At 41.1% G+C, this 16,671-nt stretch overlaps 1 long non-coding RNA gene across 1 annotated transcript in view; it reads left to right on the top strand.

Annotated features, from left to right (window-relative positions):
* The window catches only part of LOC117883198, a 301,536-nt gene that overhangs the window by 187,432 nt on the left and 97,433 nt on the right, over nucleotides 1-16,671 (top strand). The gene's annotated exons all lie outside the window — the stretch shown is intronic.

The following is a 16,671-nucleotide window of genomic DNA, read 5'->3' as shown; positions in this document are numbered from 1 at the left end:
GTGCCATGAGAACACCTGTTCTCACTTTCAGGTGACATTGTAAACAGGAAATCGGTAGCATTATCTCCTGCAAATGTAAACAAATCTGTTTGTCTGAGCAATTGGCTTAACAAGAAGTAAGACTGAGTGGACTTGCAGGCTCTAAAATTTTACATTGTTTTATTTTTGAATGCAAGTTTTTTTTTTTTTTTTTTTTTTTGGTAAGTTCTACTTTTGTGATAAAGAGATTGCACTACAGTACTTATATTAAGTGAATTGAAAAATACTATTTTCTTTGTTTTTTATAGTGCAAATACTTGTAACCAAAAATAAATATTAAGTGAGCACTGTACATTTTGTATTCTGTGTTATAATTGAAATCAGTATATTTGAAAATATAAAAAACATCCACAAATATTTAAATACATGGTATTCTGTTATTGTTTAACAGTGTGATTAATTGTGATTAATTTTTTTAATCACTTGACAGCCCTAATTATAAGAAATTCAGGTTAGGTTTGTTATGCATGAGCATAAACATCTCTAAATTACAATTAAAAGTTAAGACCACAAATTATGAACTTTCAGTAAAAATTGACAGGAGCAGGATTTTTTTGTAGTTAAACAACACCTCGACGTTAATTCTTTACTTTGTGTGAAAAGAGGGACAATTGCTTATACAGAATGCAAGGGAAGGAACAAATGTACAATGTGGTGAAGGAGATGCATAAGGAGCAGCTAATGTGCATAACTTGGGTTAGGCGTCTTAGAGCCAACAGTACCAGAGTTCTGCTTGAAATGTAGTGGTGTGGCCAGCCAGAGGGGGAAACGCTGTGTCATGTGCTGTGGAGGGTTTTGCTGTATGAACTGGCATTAACTGCTGATAGTGGTGCAAGTATTGGGGAGAGTTGGTCATGCTCTCCCGAGACTGAGTGGAATAGATGATAAGCACAGTGTCTTCTGCACTATGAAGCTTACTGGGGCTTCATAATATAATATATAGAGCTTTTATTCTTTGGATTGGATCACAGGATAATATCCTTCCAAGGCCTGGTTTCTACCCCTTTTATTAGGCTACTGTCCCCAGTTCACTAAAAGGATGACGCTACAGCAGAATCTTGGCTAAAATGTTGTGGTCTTTTCATGGTGTGTTTCTTAAATCAACCTGCCAGAGAAGAGTTCCTTCTCTCTTCCCCCTCCATATGTGAAATTATCCCTCCAAAATCACACTGTCCTGATGTTCAGGACAGGCGAAAATTTAGTCCCCTGCTAGTGACAGCTTTAAGGCTCAAGTCAATGAGACTTAAAGTTAAGCAAGATATGAGCCATAATTGGCATGCTCTTCAAGAAAAAGAAACACCCTGCCTCATGTTTAGTCTGTTATTTAATGTGAGATCTTTCCTTAACCAATAATGCACAACAGGGTATAAATGAGAGGGTGTTCATTCATACCTATTCCATTGTCAGGTAGGAAGCCAAACTCAGTGACATTGAAGATGCTAGATTTGTACCCTATGACCAGCTTATCCCCTAATGTAATTATAATATGTGTGTGAATATGAGGTGGTTGGTAGAAATGGAAATCATTACAATTATTTTCAAGAATTTACCCTTTGTTCAGGAAAGTTGTTCACTGAAGAAAGGCAGAATTCACTAGATCATAAAAAATCCTCCATATTTTCTCACTCACATTTTTAGATGTTCTTGTTTTGTTGTGGTTCACATAGATTCACAAACCAAAGGGTATACTAAGCTGTAAAGGTCACTGTTTTGTATACAATATCCCCAGAGCAATCTTGCATTTGAAGTTTCTACAGCATTCCCCATTTCATTAAATTGCCCATATCGCATTCACTGTGGCTGATGTCTGCACAGTGTTTATCTCATTGAAAATATGTTGGACAAAGTAAAATATGCTGTCATTTTAGAAGGGGTTGATAATATGTGTTGATAATATAGTCCAGTTGGTCCATTGTTGAGTGAAGCTAGGAGGCGTCACAGGTCATAGGTTACATCAAACTTGTAACTTGAGCTCAGATTGCTGGTTACATTTCTGTAATAGTCTCCCAATTTCTTATAGCCTCAACCATCAATGTCAGCCTCCAACAAGTGCTGTAAACAATAATGGGAACATTGGGTGGGGGTGGGGGAATTTGATTCTTTCTGTTTCAAAAATCTGTAAATGTCTTTTTATTTAAGGAGTTTGTGTTCTCAAAGTAATGTTGCAATTCCCAAACCTTCAGAATGCCATGGAATAATAGATGTAAAATGATCCCGTTAATAGCGCTAGTAAGTACTGGTCAGACTGTTCCTGAAGTGGATCTGGTCTGTAAGTTACAGCTGTAATGAAAGGCAATAGCTCGCCTTAGGGCCCGATTTACAAAGGCATTTAGGTGCCTAAGGATGCAGCTAGGTGCCTAGTAGGATTGACAAAAGCACCTAAATAATTTGGGAGCCGAATGCCCGTAATTTGAGATTTCAGAATGTCCTATGCCTGCACTGCTGAGAAAAATGCATACTACCAATGCACAGTGGAATTCTGCTGGCTACTTCATGCCTTGAGAGTAGTAATGCACTACAGAGCCTTTCACCTCAAATTCATTAGTTTCAGCCCAGCTTGGTCAGTATGTAGTGATTTTAACTGTCATCTTAATTGATCCGGACCCTCTTGAAAAACACAAGGAACCTTTAGAATGGGCTTTATTCTTAAACTTCAGTGCTCTCAGCAGCTCTGGCTGAGGGGACTGTGTATAAACCATCATTTTTAATAACCATCACCCTGACAAGCTTTTTACTCCACTTACTGATTAGTTCCACTTTTCTAACAACAGAAAACAGCTCCTCAGTCTGTGTGAATCAGCTCCATTGATTGCAAAAGAGCTATGTTGATATATACCAGCAGAGGACCTGGCCAAGACTTTTTTAATCATTGAAAGCTGAGCTGAGCATTGCAATGTAAAGGATCTCAATAAAGTGGGGAACTGCACACTCACTGACATCTCAGGTGCCAAACACCAGCCTTGGTGGGCAAACAAGGCACAGAACGAGTGGGCATAGAGGCACTGTAATGCCCAGGCTGTTCATGAAGTCTGCCTCTCTTCCCTTCCTGAGGTATGGCAGATTCTTCCTGGGGTTGGTCATGTTTTTACTTTTCATTTTTAAGGACTTACATAGACCTGTAGACTGACTTAAAAGTTTGAACATAGCCCAGTTAAAAAATAGAGCACTTAGTTAGTGTCCCATCTTTTATGTTTAAAAGACTGTCACCTAGCTAGTGTGGTTACATAGCAACTGATGGCTCCTTTGAAAATGACTGTGTGGAAGACCTAAGTTAAATTTATGTAAAACTGTTTTAACGAAGGTGTTTATGAGAACTGTAGGCTAGAAACTAACACTCTAGGGATTTAGCTTGTTTTTGGGGGTGGAATACTGTTAAAGGACTTGTGGTCTTTGTAATGTTGTATATGTGTGTGGTGACTATGTAAGAGGAACATATTTATAAATAACATAAAAGAAACAAATCTGGGAAGAGAAACATGTTAAAACATTTGGGTCACGGTAATCAATACATTTTAGAGGCAGTGGGACATACAGGCATTAAATCACCTGGAGATGGACTTGTTTGCTGATGAAAACCGTATTTCAAGGTTCACTTGTTTAATATGTAGAAAAGATGTCACCAAAATCTTCAAAAGGATGACATTTTGTTTTAAGGGACCTGCTTGTGTGTTTTACAAATAGAGACACAGGGTGAAACTCGGCCCTCCCTGCACAAAACTTGAGCAGATAGTTTTGGTGTGGGATGCTAAAGAGAATTTTGAGTGGTGGAATCATTGAAAGAATTAGAAGGCAGGTTGTGGGGCTGTAGCACAGCGTCTGTGCTAGTCTGCTAACTGAAGTAGCAACCACTACCCATCTGAGCCAACTATGCATCTTCAATCTCCATCCCCATCCATCTGCCAAAACTTCCTTGAGTCTATTTCCACTCCAGCTATATACCCACGTGCATCCGCAATTTGGAAGCTTTGCCTGAGGTCGTTGTAAGGAGATGAATTTCCCCCATTATAAATGGTGCTAATAGTCCACTATCCCATTTCTTATATTTACAGAAGACTGACACAAATTCCTGATAGACCAATTCTCCGTTGATAAATTACAGGCTTTCTCTAACTAATTACCAACGTTTCATGCCCTTTCTTGTCTTAATGCATTTTTTTATGCTCAACTGCATAAATTGTCAAAAGATCAATCAGAGATCTTCACTTATACTGCATGTCAAGCACCAAGACCTCACTACAAACCAACTAGAGCAGCCGTTGTATTTCAAGGTCTAATGTTCTGTCTCCAGCAATGAAGGCAGTTACGTCTCAGTAGCTTTCACTGGGGAAAATGGGCAAATACTATAATAATCTCATCTACATAATGTTTCCTTATGTTGTGCAGAGAGGGAAAAAAAGGAGCTTGGGCTACATTATCAGTTAGTATTCTCTGCTAGTAAAGTTATTATGCACTATATCTTTAAAAGTCAGAGAAAGAGACATGCAGGAAGTTAGTAAGCAATGTTTCTGTTGTTGTTATCAGTCTCTGTCTGTACACCATTTCCCTCCCTAACAGGAAGAATCAGTTAAAGCAACTTTTATAGTTAACATCGTGATTGCTGAATCAAATACCGACCTGGCTTAGTTACACTAGGTGCCATTGATTTCAATTGTTGCTATATTTATTATTAAGAGAGAAGCCTAAAGCAAACCCCCACATCCAAATACCCTCACACTTCAGAGGGAATCAGACACTGCACACTGATATGGATTTTGCTTTTGGCTCACATCTCTATAGTGCATTTGAACACCAGATCCAAACATCCTTGAACTTTGAGATGGGGGTTCAAAATCCGGACTTAGATTTTACAGCTCAGGCTCATCTCTAACTATTATTATTTTTGTTTAATTATTATTCACTTAATGTCTTTGGTGCATTAAATGTGAATGAGGTGCAAGGTCACCTCCCTGAGGCCCTTACAGTCTGAATGAAATGGATGTACAATGAGAAACGACAACAGATCATAGGGGTTGGAAGAGGGCAACAAAAAACAAGTGGAAAAGGGACAAGAATTGACACATTGTTTTCTAGAAATAATAATAATAATAATTGATAAATGCAAAACACTTCATTATTCCTTTTTTCTGTCTTTTGAGTGCATTTATTTTCCTTTTATTCTAAGACCTTTCAGTAGATGTACACTTGTCTGTATTGAATACACATGCACAAAGGTTAAGATTACCAGTTTGATTGTCATTTTTACATAGCAATGCAAGTGAAATCAGAGTACAACATTGGCACTTGGACGATTTCTCTGTCTGTCTCATGCTCTCTCTTGATAGTTGCATTATTTGTACTCTGATTTGTCTTTCTGCTCCTCAGTATGCTCCATCGATGGACCTAACACTTGTGCACTCTCTCTGGTTATGCTTTGACAGCTGCAAGCCTCGGATGCCAATATCTTGAATGTATTTTTTCCATCATTGTCATCTGAGTCAGTGGCTATCTTCCAGGCAGACGCCTCCACCATGCCATGTGCATTACTAGTTGTTGGGGGAATACTTGCAGAGTTGGTGGTGGGTCACAGTGCCACTGGGCTGGTTTGCTCTTTGCAATCTCATTTATTTTAGACTCAAAACCAGCAAAGAATTTGCTTTCTAATATCTGCCTTTCTAGGGAAAAGGATTCTGCTCCAATATCTAAAGTGTTTAAAGATGTTTTTAGATCATCTGCTCTTGGCAGGAACCATGTCTTCTTCTGTGTCTTTTACAGTGTCAAGTACTGCCTCATGAACAGTCATAGTCCTACAATAGCTGTGTTGTCTTGGCTGCTATAGTTAAAGGTGTGTCAGCACATTCCTTTTTGTCTTCTATTTTCAGACCTTTGAAACTTGCTTATTCTGTGCAAATGGTTTGTAATTTCTCATCTAAGCACTGTTGGCACACGTGAAAATAGCACGTATAAGGTTAGATTCTCCGTTTGTGATCTACTTAGAGGAAAGGGACAGTTCTGCTTCCCAAGAGTTAGATTGTGACCCACAGAGGGCTTGCCTACACAAAGCAGTAATGCACACTACAGAGGTGTGATTTCTAAAGCACACTAATGTGTTGTGCATTAATTGGTCCATGTAGACCAGGGGTTCTCAAACTGGGGGTCGTGACCTCTCAGGGGGTCATGAGATTATTACTTGGGGGTCACAAGCTGTCAGCCTCTACCCCAAATACTTCTTCACCTCCTGCATTTATAATAGGGTTAAATATAAAAAATGTGTTTTTAATTTATAAGGAGGGTCACACTCAGAGACTTGCTGTGTGAAAGGGGTCACCAATACAAAAGTGTGAGAATCACTGATGTAGGCCCTGCTGGAGTAAACTAAAAATTCCCTAGTGCAGTTTAACATAGTGCTTGTTGAAACAGTACTAAGTTAAAGCACCCTGGGGAACTTTTAGTTCACATCACCAGGTTCTACACAGACCAATTAATGTGCAACACATTAGTGTGCTTTAGAAATAACACCCCTGTAATATGCATTACTCTTTGTGTAGACAAGCCCTGAGTCACAATCTCCCTCCCCATCTCCCTGGTGCTTCAGGAGTTGCCCATGGTCTAAACCCAATAAAGCATATGTTTCCCAAACTAGTAACATATCTGTCAGGAGCCAAGGGTCTGCCCCTGCTGGCCTACTTGTGTAAGTGCAGGACATTGCAACTCTGTGGAGCCTGCTACTCCCTTCATGCTGGAAGTGGCAGCGTGACACACTGTTGCAAGGGGGCACACAGCTTTAGAACTGACTAACAGAGGACCAAATCCTACTAATCTCATTAACAAAATCTGCCATTTACTTAATTGAAACTACTTCTAAAAAGGAGGCAAGCAGGATTTAGTCTCACATCTGTTCAGATGTGCTGTATGCAATAAATCTTGATCCTTCTCCATGGTCACAGATTGACTCTTTAAATGAGCCTTCTTTTCAAGAAACAGGTGATTGTTGGGTGCTGCTAAATAAGAGGAGTAGATGCAGCCTAATCAAGCTGGATAGTCCAGGTCCTCCTCTCTGCAGAGTGAACACTTGCCTTACAAACAGAAACCTAATGTTATGGTGGGTGGCAGTTTCATATAGTCTTTCAAGTATTTTTTCTTACTGTTCAAGCAAGTTTTTAGTCTTGGAAGAAATGCTTATGTTTTTGTTGGTTTGTTGGCAAGATTCTATGTAGACAGAAGCTGTTGGAAACAGCAAGAAGTTTTGCTGTCTGCTAGAATCCATTCTTCGTGCTGTTTCTTCATGGGAATGTGCACTGGAGTGTTTTGCATGCATGCTGTTTGCAAGACTCACTGTTCCAAGACTGGTATATACGTTAAAGAAAGCAAATTATAGTTATAATGTAGCCAGATAGCAGGTCACTGATTTCTTTTCTACTAGGAAGCCAACCTGCAAACAGGGCCGGCTCCAGGCACTAGCCCACCAAGCTTGTGCTTGGGGCGGCACCTGGAGGGGGGCGGCATGGCGCTCCGGCTGCCGGGGAGAGCGGAGCCGCGGCGGGCTCGCCGCCCTCCCCCAGCGCTCTGGCCGCTGGGGACAGCGGGGCCGCGACCGGGCTCTCCGCCCTCCTCCCGGTGCTCTGGCTGCTGGGGAGAGCGGAGCCCTGGCCGGGTTCTCCGCCCTCCTCCCGGCGCTCTGGCCGCGGGGGAGAGCGGAGCCCTGGCTGGCTCTCCACCCTCCCCCCGGCGCTCTGGCCGCCGGGGAGAGTGGAGCCCTGGCCGGCGCTCTGACCGCTGGGGAGAGCGGAGCCCCGGCCAGGTTCTCCGCCCTCCTCCTGGCGCTCTGGCCGCCGGGGAAAGTGGAGCCGCGGGGGGCTCACCACCCTGCCCCCGGTGCTCCGGCCGGTCGGGGAGAGCGGCCTCCAGCTGGCCTCAGCACCCTCCCCTGCTGCGCTTGGGGTGGGAAGGGGGCGGAAGGAGGCTTTTTTGCCTGGGGCGGCAAAAAAGCCAGAGCTGGCCCTGCCTGCAAAATCCTGGAATTTTGCTACCACTTGCCCAAGGGTCGACCCCGGTGTTGGAAAAGGGGCAACAGTAACTTCACAGTTCCTGAAATACAAAATCATTTGCAATAAATTATAATTATGCCTGTAGGAATGTGCTCTGCATACCATTCCTCTCTTGAACTCTGAAGGTTGCATACAGAGTTGGCAATTGCAATTTTCACATGATGATATCCTCTGAAGACAATTCAATTCTTATTTTTATTTCCACAGACAAAGCCCTAGGGTATGGAAAACTTTGTGTGAGGGGGCCAGAGAGAGATATGCACAAATTAATTGGAATCAAGCAATTTATTGAGGCAACATAGTGGAAAATGCTTTCTATTTTCTGTTGTAAGCAAAATGTTTTAGAACAAAAAAGATAACCTTCAGAGATAAGGCTGAAATGAAGCAAAACTTCTTTCAGTTCCTTTTTCACATTGAGGGCTGATTTTTATCAGAATACTCAGATGCATTTGGAAATGGAATCTAAGGGCAGGAATGGACCTTCAGTGTGCTTATGTGACTCTGCACATTAACTGGCCAATTATTTTTCCTATGCTTGTCAGCTACTGCTCTCTGAGGTTAAAGCTCAGCATGGTAGATTTATTTAGACAGACTTGCGTGTTTACAGCATGCAATATGTATGTATATAAGTGTGTGTGAATGTCTATATATACATATATAAAACATAGAGCACTTTATAGAACACTGCTTTTTTCATTTTTCTTTAATATATGGAATAAGAGAACACTTTAATCTATATGATTTATATCTTAAATTTTCTCTTTCAGGAATTTACATGTTGTTTGTATAGTTATATGGTCAAGTTCTGTCTTTCCTCTGAAAAATCCCATATGTAATCCCACAAAGTTGGCTCAAGGATATGCACCTTCAGTCTTATTGATATATGGCCAGTTCTGATTAATATGAGGCCACTTACATTGCTATTAATGAACCAAAACCGGTCTGTATGTCTGAACAAAACCCACAAGTTTATAGTCTTATTAGCTGGGGAGCTGAACCCAGGCATTCCCCCCAGTCAGGCCTTTAACATAAACCAATCAAAGATGGTACAGCATTTTGTACAGAGCACACTGTAGGATTGGTCAGCAGGGATTTGTATGCTGGGTTTAATGTACACCGTACCCAATTTTTATGCCACGCATGCAGATCCTAGTTTCCCTCTAACCATAACATAGGCAGATATCAGCCACAGGGCTTGTTTGGTGTATAACAATATTCTAACCTCGTCTCTTAACACATTCTCTTTATATTTTCCCCATACACACCTGCCATAATTTAGCCCATAGCCTTGTTTAGTTGTATTTAATTTCATCAACAACATTCTGCATTGGGGCGATTTCACAATGAAGAGTCAGTCTGCGGCAGGGTCCTCTCTCTCCTGCCTCTGCTCAAGTCCACAAACAGCTCGGACACCTTCATGCTGGTAAAACACCCAGTGCAGTTTATTTCCAATGTTGGTTCCCACCCACCCTTGTACAGGTGTGGCCAAACTGTGGCTCGCAAGTCGCGTGCGGTTCTTTAAGGGGTCAACTGTGGCTCACGGAGCTCAGGGCTTCACCCCGCGCGGGCAGGGGACACAGCCAGCACTCACAGCTCCAGCCCTGCAGCGGGGGCACTGAGGCTCAGGGCTTCACTCTGCAGCAAGGTGAGCCGGCACTCATGGCTTCAGCCCCACATGGGGTGCTGAGGCTCGGGGCTTGACCTCACAGTGGGGCGAGCCAGCACTTGCACTTGTGCCTTCAGCCCTGTAGCTGAACTAGCTGTTGACGAATCCACAGGTATTCAAGATAAACCACAACTAGAGATATTTGTTTGCTATGTTTCTGTGGATGTAATTGTGAAAGAAGAAATGTTGGACTTAGTGAAGCTAAAAGAAACAGCCCGCGGTGTTGACATAAAGAATGCACTTGACAAAGAATTGACAAATACTGATATACTGCTAGATAAGCTTGTCAGTGTTGCAACGGATGGAGCACCTGCAATGGTGGGGGGAAAAGTAGGCCTTATTGGACTTTTGAAAAGCGATCCCAAATTTCCAGAGTTTCTCCCTGTTCATTGCATCATCCATTGTGAACATCTCACAGGCAGATACTTCAAGTATGAAAATGTTATGAAAACAGTCCTGGAAATTGTCAATTTCATCCGCTTGAATGGGAAGACTCATCGACAGTTCAAAAATGTCCTTGAAGAGCTGGAACTTGAAGACAAACCTAATGATGTCTCTTTCTATGGTATTGTAAGGTAGTTATCAACCAGCAGTGTCTTAAATAGGTTTGTGGAGCTGTTGGAGCCTATCAGTGCTTTCTTTGAAGAAAAGGAAAAGTCTTATCCACAACTGAAAGATGACCAATGGATGCAGGATCTGATGTTTTTCACTGATATTACGCAGCATCTGCAAACTCTCAACGTGGCACTCCAAGAGAAGGATAAGATTATTTCTAACCTTACTCAGACCGTCTTCAGCTTCCAGAACATGTTAAGGCTTTTCAAAGAGACATAGCATCAAGAGACTTCAACCACTTTCCCCATATCATTCATAGCGTAAACACATTCCCTGAAATCAAAGTAGAAGATCACATACTCGAGAAATACAGAGGTAAATTACAAGTACTGTTTGATGACTTTCAGACCAGGTTTGAAGACTTGCAGAAGCTGAGATCCTGCTTCACCTTTCTTGTAAACCCATTCATGGCTGATATGATCAACAATGCTATCCAGTTCCCAAAACCATGGTTACAGAAATAGCTACTGTAGAAATGGAACTACTGGAACTCCAGGAAGGCCAGGCTCTAAAGATGATGCATAAATCACAGTCTACAATTGGGTTCTGGAAGCAAGTGCCAGGAATGAAGGATCCTCAACTCAAAAAGATTAGTGTGAGACTCATTTCAATTTTTGGCACAACATACTGCTGTGAATTGCTGTACTCCATGATGAAGTTTGTAAAATCGAAACATCGTGCAGCCCTTACAAATCAACATCTGACCGAGCTCCTCCATAGTGCCTTGATAACATATCAACCAGATTTCCAAAGACTTACGACCAGGATGGAGACCCACAAGGCCTCTAGGTCTAGCAGTAATTAGCCGTGATACAGTAAGTAAGATGTTTTTATTTTAAAAAATGCATGTGTAAAGGTTGTTAGTGTCTTGCGGCTCTCGAACTTCTGAAGATTATTGTATGCAGCTCAGAGGTTCAGTACGTATGGCCAGCCCTGTAATACAGCCTTAGACCTACAGTCTTAGAAGGCCCTCAGTTTCAGAGGCAATCAGGGAAGATCAATCAATGAATCTCTCTCTGTATCTGCTTCGCCCTCTTCCCCATTTCTTTCCTCTGCCTTTTTGTGTCCTCTCCCTAATGGCTTACTTAGCCTTCCAACTCTCCGCTACTCAGCAGTTAGGCACAGTTCTTCTTAACAAGGTCTGTTCTGCAGTGTTTAATTGGAGCTGCAGTGACCAGAATGCTGGCTCAGCTGTTGTTGCCCAACACTCCGTCACATAGTCAAATAGGATTTTGGGGTCCTTCATACCTAGGTCTAGTCACTCCTTTTGGGGTGGGGGTTGTTTGTTTTTAAATAAACAAAACCTATTCTTTTGTAGGATTTTGGGGGTTCTCTATTATGTTTGTAAATATCATCTCCCAGCTGAAATAAAGACACTCTTTCCCCTGAGCATTATGGTCCATAAAAAAAATCACATTTCATGCACCGTTGTCATTGGATAATATATGATGTCATTTGCTAATCCCTTCAGCAGTATGGTGCTAGACAGTTAAAGCTCATTATCATGTGTTGGATGTCGACTCATAAAATTAAAAAATTAAATATTTTCAGTGCAGTTTCTAGGTGTCCATGGTACGAAACCAAAACAATTTATCCAACGTTTCAGCACTGAGACCAGGGATGGAATCTGCATAGACACTGAACTATCTTATCACTCAAAGAGCTGGTTGCTCCAGTTTGGGATAGAGGCTGTGTGAGGGAGATTGCATTTATGCTGCTCAGAATGCCCCTCTTCTGTGTGTAAATAGGTGTTGGTCACCAGAGCTGTCAGCTGGCAACTTACAGTATGATATTTTTTTAATCACTGGGGGGGAGGGGAGCCATAGTGGGAAAGGAAATAGATAAAGGGTCCTCTTGTGTTTGCCACAACACAGTTTCTGTGCCTTTGTGTTCATATGGGATTTTTAGGAAGTGATCTGCCTTGAATGAAGCTGATTTTCTCTGCTATGTTCCGTATAAAACATTTTAGCAGTTTTCCAGCTTTCGATTTGTTGTGGATTATAAGGCCTGTCTTGATTTTTGAGGGTTAGGAGGATGTAGAGACACCACTGAAGTCAGCCCTAAATCTCATCTGCAAGTCTGCGGTAGCATTGAAAGACTCAAGCTTTTAGATGTCTTCTGCTGCCAGGTTTCCTGATCTCTACTGTATAGACTTGGAATATTCAGTTGCATAATCTGCTGTCAGTCACTATGAGAGAAGGAAGTGCTTTGAAAGTCCTGAACCAATACCAAAATATACAGGTGGCTGTAGGAGGAGACCTTAGAAACTCACTAGTGACTGGCTAGTTAACCCCCGGATACCTAACCACCAAATGACGACTCCAAACCTGTGGGATCCATCACATTTTGATGCTGTTCCAGGTAATATTGCCTCAGGACAGAGCTCTTTTCCTGGAAAGATATCCAAGTGTTAGACAATGGGCTCAGTTTCCATTCTATCCTATTTCAATATATTCCCACGTAGAGAAATACTGGATAACCCCCCCCACACACACAATTCTGGAAACCATATCACAGTGCTGGCCAGGCAACAGTGAGACTGTCCCCAGAAGTGCTACTTTCCAACAGACATATAAAATGGCAGCCAATCAGCAGTTTGTATAGATTTGGCTGGGAAAACTGCCTGCTGCAAGACATGTATCTGAACACCTGCAGTTGGGAGGTACCCCATACCTCAGCCAAATCCATTCAGTTCATCTCCAACGTAAAGAAATATTGGATTCAGTGATAACTCAGTACCTCCAAATAGATATGCTTTCATCGTCTTTTTTTCTCTATATCTGAGAGTGATGTGAATTCAACGAATTGAAGCAATTCTTTAGTAAAATCTACTGGGAGATCATCTGGGTACTTGTGACACAGATGTTTGCTACCTTCACTGACTTTGAAACTTGAAATGTTAAGTGAAAAATTTGTCAGTACACTAAAAGTTTTGTCAATATTTTCATAAGCCTCGATCCAATGTTCTAATGAACTCTTCAGTTTGTCAAAGGCTGTGATGAAGGTATTAACTCTGAAGGCCTTCTTGTCACTGAATGAGTGGGCAGTGGCATCACCACATGCCTTCTTTTGCAGCCTTTGGCTGACTTATACTCATGGTTTGCAGTCTTTGCAACTCTCTATCACGCATTTGTGGAAGAACAGTTCCAAGACTCCTCATTAGATTTACAGCAGTGGAAAGGTCAATTTGAGCACTTTGCAAGTTTAGACTGCACCTGCTGAATGACTGAAGTATATCATTCCAGACCTCTCACAAAATACCAGTTTCTAAAGTGTGCATTGCATCACTCAGGATCTTCGCATCTTTTCTTCTTGCTGATTTTTGAGATTCATCATCCTTGATGCTCTCTACGCTTCAAGGATGGTGGGATATCCCAGAACAACTGCATTTGCAGCTTCAGAATTGGCACTCCACCATGCCCCTGAGAGTGATTTGGGCACTCCCTTTGGTAGTGAATCTCTAAGAATCATCCAATGACTGGCTTATGCAGAAAAAAAATTGTAAAATTTTTGGACAAATCCAAAAAAAAAAAAAACTGCTTCAACACAACAGTCCATGGCAAACTGGCTAACAAGGTTAAGTGAGCATGCAGCACATGGTATGTAATCAACCAAAGCATTGCGCTCTTTTAGCGTTGCCTGCATCCCTGAATATTTGCCACTTATATTACTTGTATTGGCATAGCTTTGGCCACAACAAAGGCCGATGTCAATCCCATTTTCGGTGAAGAAATCGAGTAGGTACGAGGCAAGTTTCTCCCCTGTGGGGCTGGTGATGTTTATGAAGGTCATGAAATGCTCAACTGGTCTGCTGAGTAGCACATAATGCAATATGACAGTCAGCTGATCTACATGCGACACATCCAGTTTTGAGTTGATGGACACTGAAAAAAATCCCACATCTTTGATCTCATCTACAATGGCTGATAGTGTCTTCTTTGCCAGCAGTGCAATGAATTCATAACAAATAGTCTTTGATAGATATAATTGTATGGCCTTTTCCACAATTTGCATGTTTATTGATATTCTGAGCTAAGAAAAGGTCGAACTTAGCGATTAGCTCTAGAATGCCAAAGTAATTGCCATTGTGTTTCGATCCAACAGTCTCATCTGAGACAGGGAATGGCAGACCAAGCTCAGCAAGAAAAACTATGGTTTCAACTACGTGCCAGAGAATGTTCTTCCAATAAGCACAAGCTTCCAAAAACTGGTTTTCAATTTGCATATCAATTCTGCCACTAACTTTCTTTTGGGAATGGTACCTGACAATGTGTGCTGCTGCTCACTCATTGTATGATTGGTAATGTGTGCAGTATTCTTCCAATCACTGAAACCTTCTCAGAACATTCCCCATTTTTTGGTATCAGAAAACAGGTGGCAATAAAAACAATACACTTTCTTCTTAGAAGGCGAATAGATGAGCTATTGTCACTTGCCAATCTGTTTGTTAGGCTTCACATATTCAAACATTGATTTTGTCAGACAATGATTCTGATTGGTGTACTCTCACTTTGTCAATGAAAGGTCAGCATCTAGATTCTGGCATTTCTGTGGGCCCTTCTCACTCCGACATGCAATGAGATCTTAAGAAGTCATGTCCCACTCGCCTGGATTACTGGAAAAGAATATTTTTGCATTACTGTCACTGGGAAAGTCTTCAGAGGAGTTGGGTGAGACTTCAACTAGAGAACTCACAGGAGGCTGCTCCTTTTCATTAGGTACAACAGGTTCACTTGAGTTGGTATTCGCCTGGACTTCCTCACCACCAGACTTAGTAGGACTACATCTTGTCTTTGCCATTTTTCTTTGGCCTCCTTAAATTTCTGCCATCCTCCTTTCTTCAGCATGGTTTCTATTGTCCAATGTAGGCCTACTGTGTACAAAGTTCAACATTTCTTGGGCCCACAAACACTTACTTAGCCCACAAAGACAAAATCGCAACCACCATAAATTGAATTCACAATTTTGATGGATTCATTTATACAAAGAAATATCCAATGAGACAAAACATTTCCAGTGGCCCCGCTACTATCTCTCAGCTGTTACTTCAATATGGAATGGAGAGCCTACAGTAGGGCCTAAAAATAGGAAGGCCTAAGGCTATAGCCTTATTAGCCTATGGGTTAATCTGGCCCTGATTAGATATAGCATCTGGGCTAATTGTGAAGCATGTTCTGCTTGTGAAAACCACCTTTTGTTTATCACCTAGCATTTCAAGTAAGAACTGAAACTTAAAAAAAACAAACAAATGAAAAACAACAACCAAACCAGTCATAGTAACCACCCAAACCATGAAGAAAGTAAGAGGAAAAGACAAGGAGCACAGATCAGTTGGCAGTGTAATCTACCTCTATTTTATATATGTCTTAGCTGTCTCCTGGTGATCTTAGTGATTTCAATGTCATATTTAGATGTGAATAGATGAAAGGGGGCAGGGGCCATCTTTTTGTTATGATTGTAGAGCGCCCAGTACAGTGGAGTCCTGGCCCAGAACTGGGGCTCCTAAGTGCCACAGCAATACAAATCATAAATAAGAACTTGGTTTAGGTTCCTAAGTCAGTTATAGCTGGGCTTGGCAGATTTCAATTTCTTTTTATAACTTTGATGGATAATATCAAGGTTTATTTTAAGCTTTTTTAAATTTTTATCAATTAAAATTGTTATAGTTGTGGGAAATTTGTGGGTCAGACAATAAGGGGAATTGGACAATTATTTAATGACAGTGGAAGTTGAGATTCAAATAGTTATAACCATTAAAACACACATTGTCAATGTCATGTGTCAAAATATACAAAGTAAATATCCTTAAATCGTCCTCTAATAAGTTGTTAAGAAGCATCTTGCCTATTTGAAATTTATTATTATCATCAATGGAAATATTTTTAATCAGTTGATATGTATATGGTGAAATCGACATTTGCCAACATTTACAGCTAAAAATCTAATCCTTCCAAGCCTAGTAATAGCATAGACATCACTATGCTCATGAGCAAAGGTGTAGCTGTCACAGAGCCTTAGGTTGGCAGATAGGATACTATATATAAAACTCTTTATATAAAAATGGTTTAAAAATGAATTCCCATATACACTTCTGGCTCCTACTCCTGGAGTATCATTTCATTTTTCCTTTTTTGCTTCTAAATCTGCTTTGAGGTGAGAAATTTTTCTCTAAATGGAAATTAAAGGAAATAATTTAATGTTTTTTAAAAACAACACACATGTGTCTCTGTGCATGTCTGTCATCATCATTTTAATGATCATTTCACAACATTGTTGTCTCTGAAGTTAGCTTCATTTCAGCCACCCCAGGCTAATTATCATGCCGTC

This window comes from Trachemys scripta, chromosome 9 (assembly GCF_013100865.1).
Source record: "Trachemys scripta elegans isolate TJP31775 chromosome 9, CAS_Tse_1.0, whole genome shotgun sequence".
Lineage (NCBI taxonomy): Eukaryota > Metazoa > Chordata > Testudines > Emydidae > Trachemys > Trachemys scripta.
This window is presented reverse-complemented; position numbering and strand designations above follow the sequence as displayed.